We start from the raw sequence: 15,361 nt of genomic DNA on the forward strand, positions 1-15,361 counted from the left end.
ATGTAATGCTTTCAGCTAAATGCTAATGTCAGGATGCTATCATGACAATGTTAACATAGAGAGAGGTTTTGCCTGTTAGCATGCTAACTTCGCTAATTAGGACTAAACACAAAGTACAGCTGAGGCTGATGGGAATGCCTTTAGTTCTGGATGTATTTGGTCATAAAGTGTTTTCACTCATGATGGCACTAGATGAAAAAACAACAGGACATCCTCTGGAGAATGAATGTTTGCATCAATTTTCATGGAAAATCCATCCAACAGTTGTCAAGACATTTCACGCAGTCTTACAAATGTTGAAAAGTCATTCTGTCACCAAAGTCAGTGAGCGTCACCTTCTGGGCGCGCTGGATAGCACTGCTGTCCTCAGCATTAGAACAACCGTTTGTTTGCCTGGAATTTGGAAGCAGGTTCATAGTGACAGCTTGACTTCTGCTGCTTTTTGAATCATTCCAGTGTGTGCTGCTGAAAACCATCTGATAAATGCCAGGTGGTGGTTTGTTGGAAAAAATAAATAAATAACCAGGCCCTGATGCTTCTTTGTAAATCTGATACAATGCATCTCAATTCCTCTTGCGGATAACTTTGCTTTTGTGTTGTTTGATCATGTTGCTGCTACAGGCGATAATGCCAATGCCACACAAGACGTTTTTTTAAATGTCTATGCAAATTTTTAAAGCAGTCCCATCCTGAAAGGACCATGGAACAGACTGACTTTGTCCAAATAGACCCGGGGATAATTAAACCCAACCAAAAGTGCACCAAAACCGGCAGGAAGATCAGCAGTAGGGCCCAAAACACAAGCAAATATTGTCCTTTGATGATTAAGATCTGTGATTCCAGCTCCTTTCCATGACTACAAGAATGAAAGTGCAGATACAAACAGCCGAAATGAGTTTCCTCTGTAGTGTGACTGTACCCAGAGTAAGGCACTCAGACATCTGGAGGGAGCCCAGAAAAGAGCTGATGCTCCTTCATGTCAAAAGGATCCAGTTGAAGTGGTTTCTGGCATCTGATAAGGCCGCCTCCTGGGCACCTCCCTTTTGAGGTTTTCCAGGCAGAGCCCCCAGGGAGACCCAGAACCAACTTGAGGGATTATACATCTCCTTTGAGTTGGGAGTACCTCAGGATCCTCCAGCAGGAGCTGGAAGATGCTGCTGTGGAGAGGAACATCTGGACTACCTTGCTTGGTGTGCACGTGTTGTTTTACATTGGCTGTTATCTTCTTTTCTTTTTGTCCGTGTGACAGAAGATGATGGAGATAAACGCTGTGGGAAGTGTAGCTTGAGCTGCTAGGTGGGGTTACCCCTTTAAGGCCTGTGCAAAGCTTCAGCCGGGCTGTGTGTTATTTCTGCTGTTTCAGGTTGTTGGAACAACACCAGATGGTTTTTTTTTTCTTTTTTCTTTTTTCTGTCACTGATCTTCACCCAGACTTTTAATGTCATTTTCTACATCTGAAACTTCATCTAGTGTTTGGTTGGTAAATCTCATCTCCTCATAGCAGGATGTTGCAGAGACTGTATTTAATTTCGTTCGGTTCCTGGCTTGTTGGCTGCAGTCCTTGTTTTGCATTACCAGAGGGTAGACAAAATAATGTAAACACATCCTGTCAAAGGATTTAAATCCTGAAGTAATTTAAAGGTTAGATGTGTCAGCGCTATGCTATGTGACAATAATAACTTTTAATCTTTAATCACTCTTAATTCACCTTTTTGCTGCAGTATCACAACGTTAATTTTAAATGTGACGTAACAAAACTTTATTTAAATATCGTGTACAGACAAAAAGACTCTCAATTAACACTGTAAAGGGACAAAGGACAACATTTTGTAAGTTGTGCCAATACAGTAATATTATTTTGAGATATTTGGGGATATTGCAGGAGAAGGTCCAAAAAATCCTGCTTTTTGGGTCTTTTGCTTTTTTTAATGATTCCACTATGATTTATTATTTTAGTACAGTCAATAACAAAACTCATGCATGGCCAAAATAATGTGTTCCTGAACTGCATCTGCGAGGAAAAAATGTTGAACGTCATGACAAACATGAGCTCCACAGTCCACAGCGTGTAGCTAACAATCAGAATGTGACAGCAGACGGACAGGATAGGCTGATAGACTGATAAAGTATTTGTGTTTTCCCTTTGACCTCGACAGCAGTGCTGATTAATGCTGCCCTGAAAAAAATGAAGCTGTTATTGGTGACAAAAGTCAGTGAACTCCTCTTTGGATAATGTTGCAGCACAAAACTGGGAAGAAAAAAAAAAGCTGACACAACTGTGGACTATGCGTTTATTGACTTAAGAGATTTAACGATTTGATTCATTTTTCATCCATGACAACTTTGGATCCGATTGTAAGTGGCATGAAGCTGATCGCAGACACTCTTCTCTGTGAAACAGGAAACGACAAAACTCTTCACAGCACCTCTGAAGCCCGCAGGGGTTTAAATGTTTGATACTGAAAAAAATCGACGGGCGGAGTGTAACTACAAGCATTAAGCAGTTCCTTTGAAAGCGGTGGAAACATCGAGCAAGAATGTCACACACATTGTATTTGTCAAATAGTACCTCAATCCACCTTGATACGTCTCCTGCGCAGCGTCTGGTTCGACTTTAAAGCATCAACAGAGGATCAGAGTGGCTGTTTTCCATGAGGTTTTGGAAACCATGCCTTAGTGCGTTGATCCATTTTCAAAGCGGAATGATTTAAAGAGGTGAAACAATGACAGAAAACTCACCAGGGAAGTTAACATGCAACAAAAACACGCAGATGTGTGGCCAAAACACTAAGTCAAAAGTCGAGTGGCTCTTCATGCTGCTGTCCGCATATGAGATGCAGGCTGTAAAACAGCAGGAAGAAGAAAATATCACATCATTAGATTATCGTCTAAGTAGAAACATTAAATCATTCCAGGCCATTTGCGGATTAAGGTTCAGATAGTATTTATCAGTCTATCTTTTGACCTGCATACCATCAAACTAAAGCTTGCTGGGACGCTAAATCTGTTTATTTGACTCGAGAAAATCCTGTCTAGACTTCAGTGACGAATGTTTCCTGTCAATCCTGACTTAGATGTGATATTTTCCAATTAGCTTAAGGAGCAAAAAGCTGCAGGGAGTCTCATCTCAAGTCTGATCTGAACCAGATGGCTGTGGAGCGACAAATCAGCTAACTTTACACTGTAACAGAAGAGGCACTGGCGCCTTGAAAAGCCGTAAAAGCTCCACAATTGCAGTAAATACTCCCAGATTTATGAAAATAAAAAGTATATCGCAGTTCAGGTGTAAACAGATTTTCATTTAGCAAGAGGTGGAGCAAAAGTTAGACATATTTAACAGCAAAAAGCAGCCTTTGTCAAAGCTGAAGCGAGACACAAGAGTGCGTCCAGCTGCCAGCAAGGAGAGCCAAACATGAGAAAACACCTCTGATCACCTCGAATGACTCTCAAGAGCGCTGTGAGAAGAAAGTGTGAGCCAAAAAACTGCAACACCGTCACCGTCACCTCCGGCTGCGCCAAGCAGGCGACAACTGTGAGACAGCTGCAAGGTCAGAAAGGATTCTCTGATTGTGTCGGTCATGGGAAAATAGTGCTTCTGGTGGAGTGTGGTGCTGAATGGAGAGCTCCTGCAAAGAGCAGTTTACACACATATTTTAATATGCTGCAGTGTTGTGTCACAGTGCAATGACAGGTCAGTGCCATGGTGCCAAAGCCGTTACTGAGGAGCTAACGATCTTCTGCGGCGGGTGATTACTGCTGCATCTTTAGTTTGGACAGTACGTGGTGACTCTCTGTTGTTTGAATAGTTGCAGCACGGCGGCTGTTAAGTGGAATTTTTTTTATTTTGACAAGATCATCATCATCATTAACATCTTAATCAGACTGTTTCGGTGATTCACACCTAGGTATTAAACTTAATATTTCATGTCCCGGGCTGGGAAAAATAAAGAAAATCGATCTTGAGAAGATGAATCAAAATGCATCATTTGGGTAATTAAGTCATTATTTTGAAATGTTAAATAATAGTAAGTCCACTGATGGTGGGGTCCTCGCTGATGACGGGTTAGGGGTCTCACGGTTTGCATGTGATTTGATTTGCAAGTATGAAAAATATTTTTTCCATTTGACTTTGATGGAAACATGGTAATACTACAAATACAAAGTACTATAATTTCACAGCATAAACCAATAATACTGCAAGGACACAGGAAACATCTGCTGCCTCTCTGCGTACGACTGATCATGACTGAAGGCGTGACGAGTCGACGCTCAGCAGCTCGTGTGTGTGTGTGTGTTACGTAACGTGTGCGCCAATAACTGACCAGCACACACACGTGGGGGCACACGCTGACAGGAAACACATTATTCAGCATGACGGCTTCTCAGGACTGGACGTGTTGTCCGTTTGTCCGTCCCAGGAGAAATCAGGATTATTATCGGTATGATCATATATTTTCATGGTTCGTGTCATTGCTGTTGTTTTTGGATATATCTGAGTGTTGGTGTATGGACCATCATGTTTTAACTGTGGGGCCTCAGCTCACCTAACGAGGATGGTCACTCACCAGGTGTTGCAACTCTAAAAGAATCAGCTCCCTCTGGCAGTTTTGTAAATTCTAGTAATGAAACAGGAAATAGGGTTGGGATCACGCTAGCAGCCACCGCCCCCCCCCCCCCACCTAAACCACCACCGCGACCTGGGCCTGAGTTATTGGGTCGCAGCAGCCTCAGAGCTGGACGGCAGCTGTGCGTCTGTGCAGCCTTTCTATCGCAGCTCATCTTGAAGAATTCAGCAGTGTAATTCCAGATGAGCACAGGGTGGAAACTCTGCACAGGTGCTGCTGGATAGTGTCAAGTTTTGGCTCTTTTGCCAGCACACGGTGCCACAGTCGTATTAGTCATATCATGTTTGTGTATTTGTCGATATGGAAAATGTACTTTTTTTAGTGTATGTTTCCTAGTATTGAGTATTGTGTATGTAAGTAACTGTCATATTACTGCTTGTTTGATGTTTAGTACTGTCTATGGTGCTGATGCGACTGTCATAATATGAGCATTGATATCACTGTGTGGAGACGACACGAGCCACACATTCTGATAAACACCAGGCTTCACCATCAGGTGGAAATGAACTCACATTAATGGAACTGAATTTAATGTTTCATCGTTAAAATATACATTAAAGATAAACATCACATCACATTAAAATATTACGTAGATTCATACGTGAATATGTGAGCTATTCGATATCAGTCTGCTGGCTTTGATCGTAACACGCCCGGCCTGTTACTTTCCTCTGCTGCCAAGACTTTTGTGTGCATGTGCATATTTATATACACTACACACAAAACACACACACACACACACACACACACAAGAAAAACTGCTTCTGGCAAAAAAAGTGGATAGAATATTCTAATGATCCAGAAAAAATGGGATTCAGCTGATTTGAAAATTGTGCTTTTGCAGGAAAAGTGGAGATACAGTCAAACTCCTCATACCTTTCACCTCTGATCACATTTTCTGTTGGTCAAGACCAGATGGCTGATCAGCGAGAAGCACAGAGCGCAGAGTGACGTCAGTGTTTCCACTGATGACCGTAAATCATCTGATTATTTGTAAACTGGCAATCATTAGTCCTGGTTATGTCCTGTCCGTTTAAAGGGATTGCAGCTGCATGCTTTCATGAGATTAGCTGCACTTTTATTAGATTACAGTCAAGAAAGTTCAGTAGGTGAATACAGTGAATGCAGAGCGCGGCCGCAGACAGATGGTATCAGTTTCAACAAATGTGTCTCTAAATAATTGGCTCTCGCCAGCAAACAGCAGTTTTCAGACTGGTGTAATAATTCTGAAACTACGACTGACAACAGGAATCAAACTAAAAAGCATTTAAACGTGCGTTTGACTTGCTGAACATCTGTTAGAAGGGGTTAAAAAAATCCACATGTTAAAAGTCCATGTATGATGGAGGCTTGGAGAGAAAAAAAAAAAAAAAAAAGGAAAACTGAAATTTATTTTAGCCGACAATCTGGACAAGAGAGCAGTTCTGACATCAAAGATGCACAGAGGCAAAACATCGTGCAGAAAGTAAACCGAGGGTCTGTGCGCTTTGCATGTCTGCACACACACACACACACACACACACACACACACACACACGCAGGCACACACGCACACACACTAATATTTTCTGAAGAAACATGTCGAGGAAACTGTGGTGTAACTGGAGGAAGAATAACACGAGAGCAGCAGCCTGGTTCCCATTTTGAAATGATGTTACTGTAATTTCCATCACCGTGGAAGTTGGCCTGCTTTACTTTCTTTAAAGTTCACTTGACTTCACTACTGTGCTTTTTTTAATAATTATAATTTGCTTCTAAAAAATGAATCAGTGTGGGGAAGAAAATGAAGAAGAAGAAGGAAACAGCAGGAAAACACACGTTGAGCTGCGACGCTTCACACACACCTTCAGGAGAAAAGCTGTGAGCGAAATGGAGCTTAAGAGGCTGAAATGTATTTATTTAGAGAACAAAACAACAATTTTAACATAATAAAAACAAACATTTTGGAAGAAATAGAACTATTTTGGGACACTGGTGACAAACAGTGAAAGTATTAATGAAATTGTTCTAATGTTTCTGGATTGTAATAATTAAATACTTTGTTTTTTGAAAGAAAAAATCATGACAAACACGGACAAATAATTAAAATCAGCCTACATTTAATTCAACGGTGAGAAGCTAACAACACATTTTCGTTTCTCTGGTCCAGTAAAGGAGCTCGACGGCCTCCACAGAGCGACGAAGCTCAGACCTGAACGACAGAACAGGCCTCTGGGAAACAGATCAGACGACGCACGCGCCGTCTCTTTGATTTGTTCAGTGAAATCTCTCTTCGCTCAGGCTCCTCCTACAGTCCAGCTGCATAAATCCAGATTTGAGTCCATCACAATCTCGATGCCTTCATGTGTATCACTATTTTTGGGGCCGTGGGTTTCGCCTCTCAGGCTCCACAGAGCTGCTGCGTGCGTGCGGATAAATACTAAATTCATTTATTTAGTGAAGACTTTCCTAAAAAGAGACTAGAATTTTACTAGAACATTAAATTTTTCTCTCTGTAACAATGATGCAAATACATTTAGGTCATTAGCTGTCACGTCTCTATTAAGACTCTGTTTAATTTGAGCACTTATGGAAAACACAGTTTCATCCTGGAGTTGTTTGTTAATTGAGTTTAAAAAAAAAAAAAAAAAAAAAAAAAAAAAAAGAGCTCACAGGACTGTTTTTTGATGAAGGTTGAGTCTGTTTTGATCTTACATGAAGAACTGAGCACATTTGTTCTCCAGCGCGCGCACACACACACACACACACACACACACACACACACACAGCATGCAGCCCGGCAGCTTCACCATCAGCGTTGCGTTTTGCTCCAGCAGTTGCAATGAATTCCAAGGACGGCTCAGCCTCGTGCCCGAATTTAAATGAGATGTCAAAATGTCCTCTGAAAGTTCAGCATCAGGAGCCATTTTTCCACTGCTGATCCATGTGTTCAGCGTGTTCCAGTAAATGTGCCCCAAAACCAAACCAGTGAACGAAAAGAGGTTCGGCGGAGCTGCAGAGTTGGTGACACACACCTCTCCTCTGAGTTAACGCTCCGATCAAAGTGTTGGCGAAAGAGCTTTGAGTTTGAATTATGTCATTAAATGTTAAAAGCAAAAGAAGCGGACATTGAATAATATAACAGTACGGCGTCCATGAATGTGTCTGTAACCAGACTCCTGAGGCATTCAGGGACTGTGTGAAAGTTTCCAGCTCCGTTATTCATTTCTCTGAGGACACAGAAATTTACAATATTTCACAATTTCAGCCAGAAAAACAACGTCAAACCTCTTGGCACCGTGGCCTCGGCTAACCGTAGACGGGAACGCAGTGTTTACAAAGTCTTTCAGCTGGCTCGTCAGACTTTCTTCTTCTTGAGAAAGTTCAAATCCTTTGGATTTTCAAGGAAAGCTGCAGTCAAGTTTTCCACCAGTTGGGAAAAGTGTGCAAATTGAGTTCAGTTTGGTCTTCTGACGAATGCCAAAATGAAAAGAGAAACTCATTAAGGCGGACAAACTTCTGGCCTCTCGTCTCTTCCTCCACATTAAAAAGTTCATCTTAACCAAAAAGGCTTTGGACGCTGTTGAAGAGGACGCTCACATGGAAGTGAGACAAACGTTGGATTTCAAATGGAAGCAGCTCAGAATAAACATGTTCACCGAGGCCGTTTGACTTTAAGGCACATTTTGTTTTTAGCTTTTTGTTTTTCGTACCTTTATACTGTTCGTAATGTTTTTACACGTCTTATTTTTCCATATATGTTGAGGTATATTCTTTTTTTTACTTTGTATTTTATATTTATGTATTTGCTGTTATCACGCTGCGTTCAATGTTGCTCACAAACCGAAAACCTTTCCAAACAAAAAGATCGAAGAAGAAGTGAAAATAGACGAAAATTATAATTACTTTGAACCCACATTGAAAAAGTTCACTTCGGCGTGTTTCGTTAAGATTTCACTGACTTTCATTTTACACTAATTGTAATTTGTGTTTTCTGTCCCTGCGTATTTTTTTTCATTGCAAAAACTTTTTTTTTTTCCATTTAGCGAAGTCTATAAATGGTATTATATGTGTTTTTATGCTGCTCAGTGAATGTTTCAGTGAAGGCTTTATTTGAGTCCTTATGAACCTAAAACTCAGTAACACAATAATCCCCTGCGCACCGAAGGACACGGCTCCAAATCTCCTGCTTCTCAATCCAAGAAGCCGCAGGGGAAGAGGTCAGAAGTCAAGCCTGGATAACAGGCTGTCCCTTCGGCTTCGGACCCCGAGTCAGAGCTGAGGAGGTTCAGCTCTGTCGGCTGGTCAGCGAGGCCTGAAAGGACGGACAGGACACTTCAGGGGACGACGTCAGGAGGACAAATCAACCCTCGTTGGTTTTAATGTCTGTGTCGCATCTATTACGTGACATCTGAGGCTTCTCCACGCTGCTTTCGTCTGTCAGCGGCTCCACGGGTCGCCATAAATTCTTCTCATCAGCAAACCTTCCCTCAGTTCCATATTGGAAAAAAAAATTAATGAAACTTAAATTCGCTGATGTTTTTTGAGCAAATATGCCAGAAGTCGATCATTTCTGTGACTTGCACCATGTTAATAATAACATGCCACGGTCGTTCCTCCCAGCACATTAAAGCCGTTCTCTCCCTCCACAACCTGCTGACGTTTCATTCCTCGTGTCGGGATTTCAAACAGTGCGAGCCGAGCCGGACGGAACGGTAAAAATAGACCAACAGGAGGAGGTTCGTCTTACAAAGTAATGCGATACAGATTATATTCCATTCCTCACATGCCGTAACTTCAAGACAATGCTCCCGGCGCCAGCAGGTAACAACGGGGAGTTTCCTGCAGATAAAATATGGCTGCTTTTGGATTCTGTTGCAGCTTGTTTGGAAACACCCGTGTGAAAATAAACAATGGCGTTAAAGTCGGAGTGATGCGTCTGTTACTGCTGCCTTCACTCCACTTCTTAAACAGGAGCGTCCATTGCACATTAAAACTAAAAAAACGTCTGCGTGTAGCTCGTAATTGCGATATTTACCAGTGCAAACAAACACGCTACACAACAAACAGGCTACACAACAAACAGGCTACACAACAAACAGGCTACACAACAAACACGCTACACAACAAACATGCTACACAACAAACAGGCTACACAACAAACACGCTACACAACAAACAGGCTACACAACAAACACGCTACACTACAAACAGGCTACACAACACGGCTTTAACGACGTTTGGTTTCTGCTGTAGCTTCAGTTTTCACAGTCAACAAATCCCACGAAAAGACTAAAACCAACAAGGCGTGAGTCCGTCTCTCAAGACCCCGTCAGCAGTCAGCAGTTTCCTAAAGCAGCCTGTCGCTGTGAGGAGGAAACAATGCATTTGTCGGGGGCTACTTTCAGCGGCGGATGAATCCGCGTTTGGCGCTCTGGTCAGTATTCAGAGCGGCGGGACGGTGTGTGTGTGCGGCTGAGTCAACGTAAGCTCCAGTGTGTGTGTGTTCATGGTGATGAAGAAACATGTCGTGGATGTGTTTTTAGCAGTTTCTGGACAAATATGGAGCTCTATGGCGCGCACACACACACACACACACACACACACACACAGCTCGTTAGTACATTTCATTGTTGGTCTCGGTCTTCGTGTGATCTTCGCGTTCGGTCTACGTGTGACCGGGTTTCTAACAAACACATACGAACGTGCACAGAAAGACTTCAGGCGAGGGAAGCGCTGCTGTGACGCCGTGCAGCAGGAATCCTTTCACCCCACATAATTCAATTCAAAGAGCCTCCAAAGGTCTAAAGGAGTCAGCTCGGTTCACACAGATGCACTTTGAGTCCAGCACACACGCACAGTCAGGGACCAGGGTCTTCCACCGCCAACGCACTGAAATAAACCAGCTAGAATATAACTCCAGAGTGATTACAAAACCCGCTGCGTGCTTGTTCGCATTTCACAGCAACGTGAAAGCGTGTCGCCCGGCTTCCTGCGTCCGTGTGTGCACGTAAACGCACGCCACGAACGCATTCATTCATCACGTCACATCATTTCTGTGAAACTCCATACAGTGCCGGTATTACCCCCCGTTCCAGCTGCCCACACAGAAAACAGCCCCCTGGCAGATATTTCAGGCTGTGCAGAACAGGCCTCACTGAAAATCTCCAACACCGTTTACAGATCGTTCACAGCAGAGGATGCAGAGCCTGCGTCCACGACAGGCCGACTTTGATCTCTTTTCTACTGCACGAAGAATGAGAAGCAGCGTTGAGTAAATGTTTCACATCTGGACATAATTGCTGGAAGGTCAGAGGAAGATCATGTCTGCCCGAATCCTCCGGTTAGGTGCCCGTTTGGAAATCCAAGCTTCAGTCGCACTTTTTGTATCACAATCGGCGAGTAACCGAAAAACTTTAACCATACGTGTCGCCCATCCACTCCACGGACGTCACTCCAGACTGACAGCACGGAACACACACACACACACACACACACACACACACACACACACACACACACACACACACACACACACACACTATCAACACCCAATAACTTGCGTCACCTTGCTCTCTCGTTTCCTGACAAAGCCTCCGTTTCATTGGGCCGTAGCCGTTGGTTTTGCCCTCTCCGTGCTGTTCTGGACCAAACAGGCTTAAATAATGAGGAATTTGGAGTTTTGGTGATTTCTCAGCGTCACGGTTAATTTTATGGTGTTGTAAAACACAAAACTTAGAGGGACTTTCTGAGGGACTTAAATCAACCATCAAGTTTCTGGTTAAAATGCTGATGTTTACCCAGAATTCCTCATGACAAACATGATGTAACACAGCAGACCGTTATTGTTAATTAAGCTGTTTTACAGTATAAGACTATTATTGTTCATTATTACATTATTATTACATTATTATTACATTATTACAGGAACTGTTTCCAAAAAAAATATTATACTCTATAATGCTTAACAGCTAAATGTTTAATTACAAAGAGTCTGAGATGCACAACAACTGTTATAACATCTGCAGCTTATAACACGTCACACGTCAACATCGTTTAGAGTCTAATGAATTTTAGTGGGAAAGTGGGAAACGTAATTTCGATTCCTTCGTATGTCTGGTTCATGTGAAGAAACTGACAACAAAGCCGACTCTGACTTTTGACTTTTTGACTGCCATTATCTGAACCTAGAAGTGACCAAACTTCGGTGCTTTCATGTATTTGACGTGACTTTAAGCATTGAGCGGGTCTGTGTTTTAATGGAGAGCTGGATCAGCAGGCAGAGGTCAAGCGATGCCATGCCTTCATGTAAATGCTTGTTTATTTTTACGCACTTCTTTACAACACGATGGCAGAGAACGTCTTGTCTGCGGTATTCCCATTGACACACTTTGCTTACAGTCAATAAAACTTTTACTGGATATGGAGCACAATGTTTTACTGACTTTTATAAGCACTTTCTATAAAACATTTGGCTGCAGCTTTACGGACTCTGGTGATAAAAAAAAAGGGCCTCAACGTTGGATTATCGTTTTAAAACTGCTTGTGGAATTAAAAATACACTTTCTGAGCAATACTGAATGCAGAATATTATATAAACATCTTATATTGTGCTATAGACATGACGTGTTTTGGTTTAATATAAAGCATGGAGATGAAGCCTGACGGTTACGTTCTCCAGTGCAGACGTTTCGACTCCTGCCCAAAATCTTTAAGCAATTTCTCTCCGACAAAAATCTGCTGTTGATATAAGAATAACAGTATTCTGCCATCGCTGATAAAACTCTGCTGACTTCTTTGAATTTTCAAGTCTTCATTGATTCATTTGGACGAGGCTGCTAACACACTGATACCGCAGATCGCAGACGATAGATGGAGCCCTGACAGCGCTGATGCTTTGTTTCAGACAGAAACAGGAAAAATGTGCCTGCGTTCTGACATTACCACCGCACGAAATGTTGTATTCAAGGTAAACACATGTACAGGTGCGAAGGAACGGATTTACTTCATCCAGCATTTACAGCAGAAGTTTATGTAAACACTCACGGGGCTCAGGCACAATTTACAACCTAATCAAACTCCGGTCTCAGGAGCGTGAACGCGTCTAACATCAGTCCAAACAGTGTGGACGTGTTGAACACAACTGCTCCATTTCAGCTTAACGGTGATTCAAGTTTTTATCAGTGGTCCATATTCTTATATCAGCCATGAAACGCGTGTTGCAGCCTCTGCACTTTAAAGGCCACAGCTGGGGAAATCCTTAAAAAGCAGCTGGCACAAGAGGAATGTTTTAACAACCTCACAAAGGATGATTTCCACAAAATTCAGCTGTGCATGAGGACAGTATGTTTGGAGAGCTCTCCCACAGTACATGCACTGAGCGTTTGAGCTTCAGATGTCTACATGTTGTACTTTCCCCGCTTTTTATGTCCATCGCTCAACTGATTTCCTGAAACTGCTCGAACATGACAAGAAAGGTTCAAAATTTCTGCTCGCCTTACCTGTGGTTCCGGGGCCAGCCGTCTGTCAGTCTGTCACGTTTTCAGTTTCTCGATTTCTCTTGTTTCTATGACGTGCCACTCCTTTCTCCTCCTCCCCCTGTTTTGCTTTCTTGGTACACGTCTTTATTTCTCTGCCTCTTTGGTCCACAAGTTGCCACTTTCCTCCCTCCCTTTCTCAACACTTCACCTCTAATTTTGTTGGGTTCTTTTGCAAAGGTTCTTCTTTTTTGCTGTGTTTCACTTCTTCTCTCTCGCCGTCTGTCTTTCTCTCTATAGAATTGTGTTTTGTTGCCAAACCTCCTTCTACACCCCTCTCCTCCGTGTCTTCTTTTATCCCTGCTTAAGTAGCTGTACCTTGCCCGGCTGCTGGTAATGAAGACATACCAGGAGGTTTGTACAGGAGGCGGGACCAGCGCTGCAGTGGGTTGGGGGATGAGAAAGGTCAGATTATGCAGAGGATGGACAGATAAATATGAACCAGACGCTGCTCTGAAGTGTTGTTTCTCATAGGTGTTAGCTCTGCAGCTGATATCAGAGGGTGGCCATCGGCCTCAAATCTCTCACCTGTTAGATCGGTCAGTGACTTTCCTTTAACCTGCCGTGGCCACTTCTTACTGTGTTTGTGATTTCCTACTTTTTCTCAGAATGCCATTCTGGAAATACGACGTAAGCTGTGTCACAGCTCCAGGTAACTTTCACTCTAAGCAGGTGTTGAGCCTTAGTATATTCTCACTGGGAAGTGACAAAAAATGGTGACTTAAAGGCCGTCCACACCAAGAATAATAACATTAACAAAAGTGAGAAATATATTGTTTAAAAAACCAACAACATCACTGAGATCGGATTCAGAGCGACGGATTAAAATCCGTCTTGATTTACCCGTCACGTTCAACATGGCAGATGACATTGGAAAGACTCATCACTGAGACTCAAAAACACGCCTGTTTGTTAAATCAAACAGTCTCCATAAAGACACAAAGGAGGCGGGCATCTGGGATGCAATCAGCTTAGCCTCAGCGTCAGGGGTAAGTGTTTCGTTATTACTACTGCTAACGGAGATGAGGAGACTTGGCTGGAGTGAAACACGACATATTAAACACTTATGTTATGTAGTATTAGTTTGCAAATTACACATAAAAAGCATACATTTTACCTGAGACATACTGCATTGGCGCTGATGAGTTCTCTGAAGTTCGCCAAGATGCAATCAAACTGATGTTGACTCTCCTCTTTGAAGAATGACACATATCCTCCTGGTTTCCTCTTCGTTCTGAAGAGCAATGTACAGCAGCTCCGGGTCATCAGCGTCCAGCTGGAGCCTGCAGTGCATGTTTGGTGCCACTGTTTACAGAACGCAGCCATACTAGCAGCTGTGCCTGTATGCCAGGTTGTTTTGAGCTAAATGCCAATGCTAGCATGGCAACGTACTTGCAATAACAATGCTAACACTTGCTAATTAGCACTGAACACAAAGTACAGCTGAATCGGATGTGGATATAATCATTTTTGCAGGTATCAGACAAATTTAAATTTTGCCTGACAATTAAAAGTCATGATGGTCGATTCATCCAGGGGGGCTGTGAATAAAACCAAATTTTTACCGTAATTCATCCAGTAGTTCATCAGGATATTTTCTTTTATATTTGGTAGTTTTTTTATTGTCTATTTGTTCTCTGCAGACTCACATTCATTTCCTGGAGACCTACCCTAACCATAACTTCCTGTTTTTACCTTTAAGCCTTTAATTGCGAGGTCTGGCTGAGCTGTTCTCCAGACATCGCAATTAAAGGCTTAAAGGTAGAGACAGGGGATTGGATAACACTGGAACACTGATTGGAATGGGTCTGATTACTTGTGTGCAGTCCGTGTTTGAGGTCCCTCCACGACCACAAAGTGCACTGACTGACCAGAACGTTTGCTGTGTCCCAAAAGCACATTTCAGCTAAGATGATTGGAAAATCTGTCTTGTAAATGATTTGGAGAGTTTCAGAAAGTCATTATTACTTGAGATGTTTGGTAGTTTGTGAGAAAGTAGAGTTTCTGAGAACGAAAACATAAGTAATGTGTGAGTCCGACATCCTGTTTAACATGTGCTTTTTGGCTGGTTGGAGAGTTCCTGGATTACTTGGCATATCAAAGCATGCGTGCAGAATTTAAAATCTATGCACAGTTTTCTGTCAAAACAGAAAATCCCACTGAAGCCCAAATGAACTTTGTCTATGTCTGCCAAGTCTTTTGTTTTTTGTAATAATTTCC

Source organism: Chaetodon auriga, chromosome 2, assembly GCF_051107435.1.
Source record: "Chaetodon auriga isolate fChaAug3 chromosome 2, fChaAug3.hap1, whole genome shotgun sequence".
Taxonomy (NCBI): Eukaryota; Metazoa; Chordata; class Actinopteri; order Chaetodontiformes; family Chaetodontidae; genus Chaetodon; species Chaetodon auriga.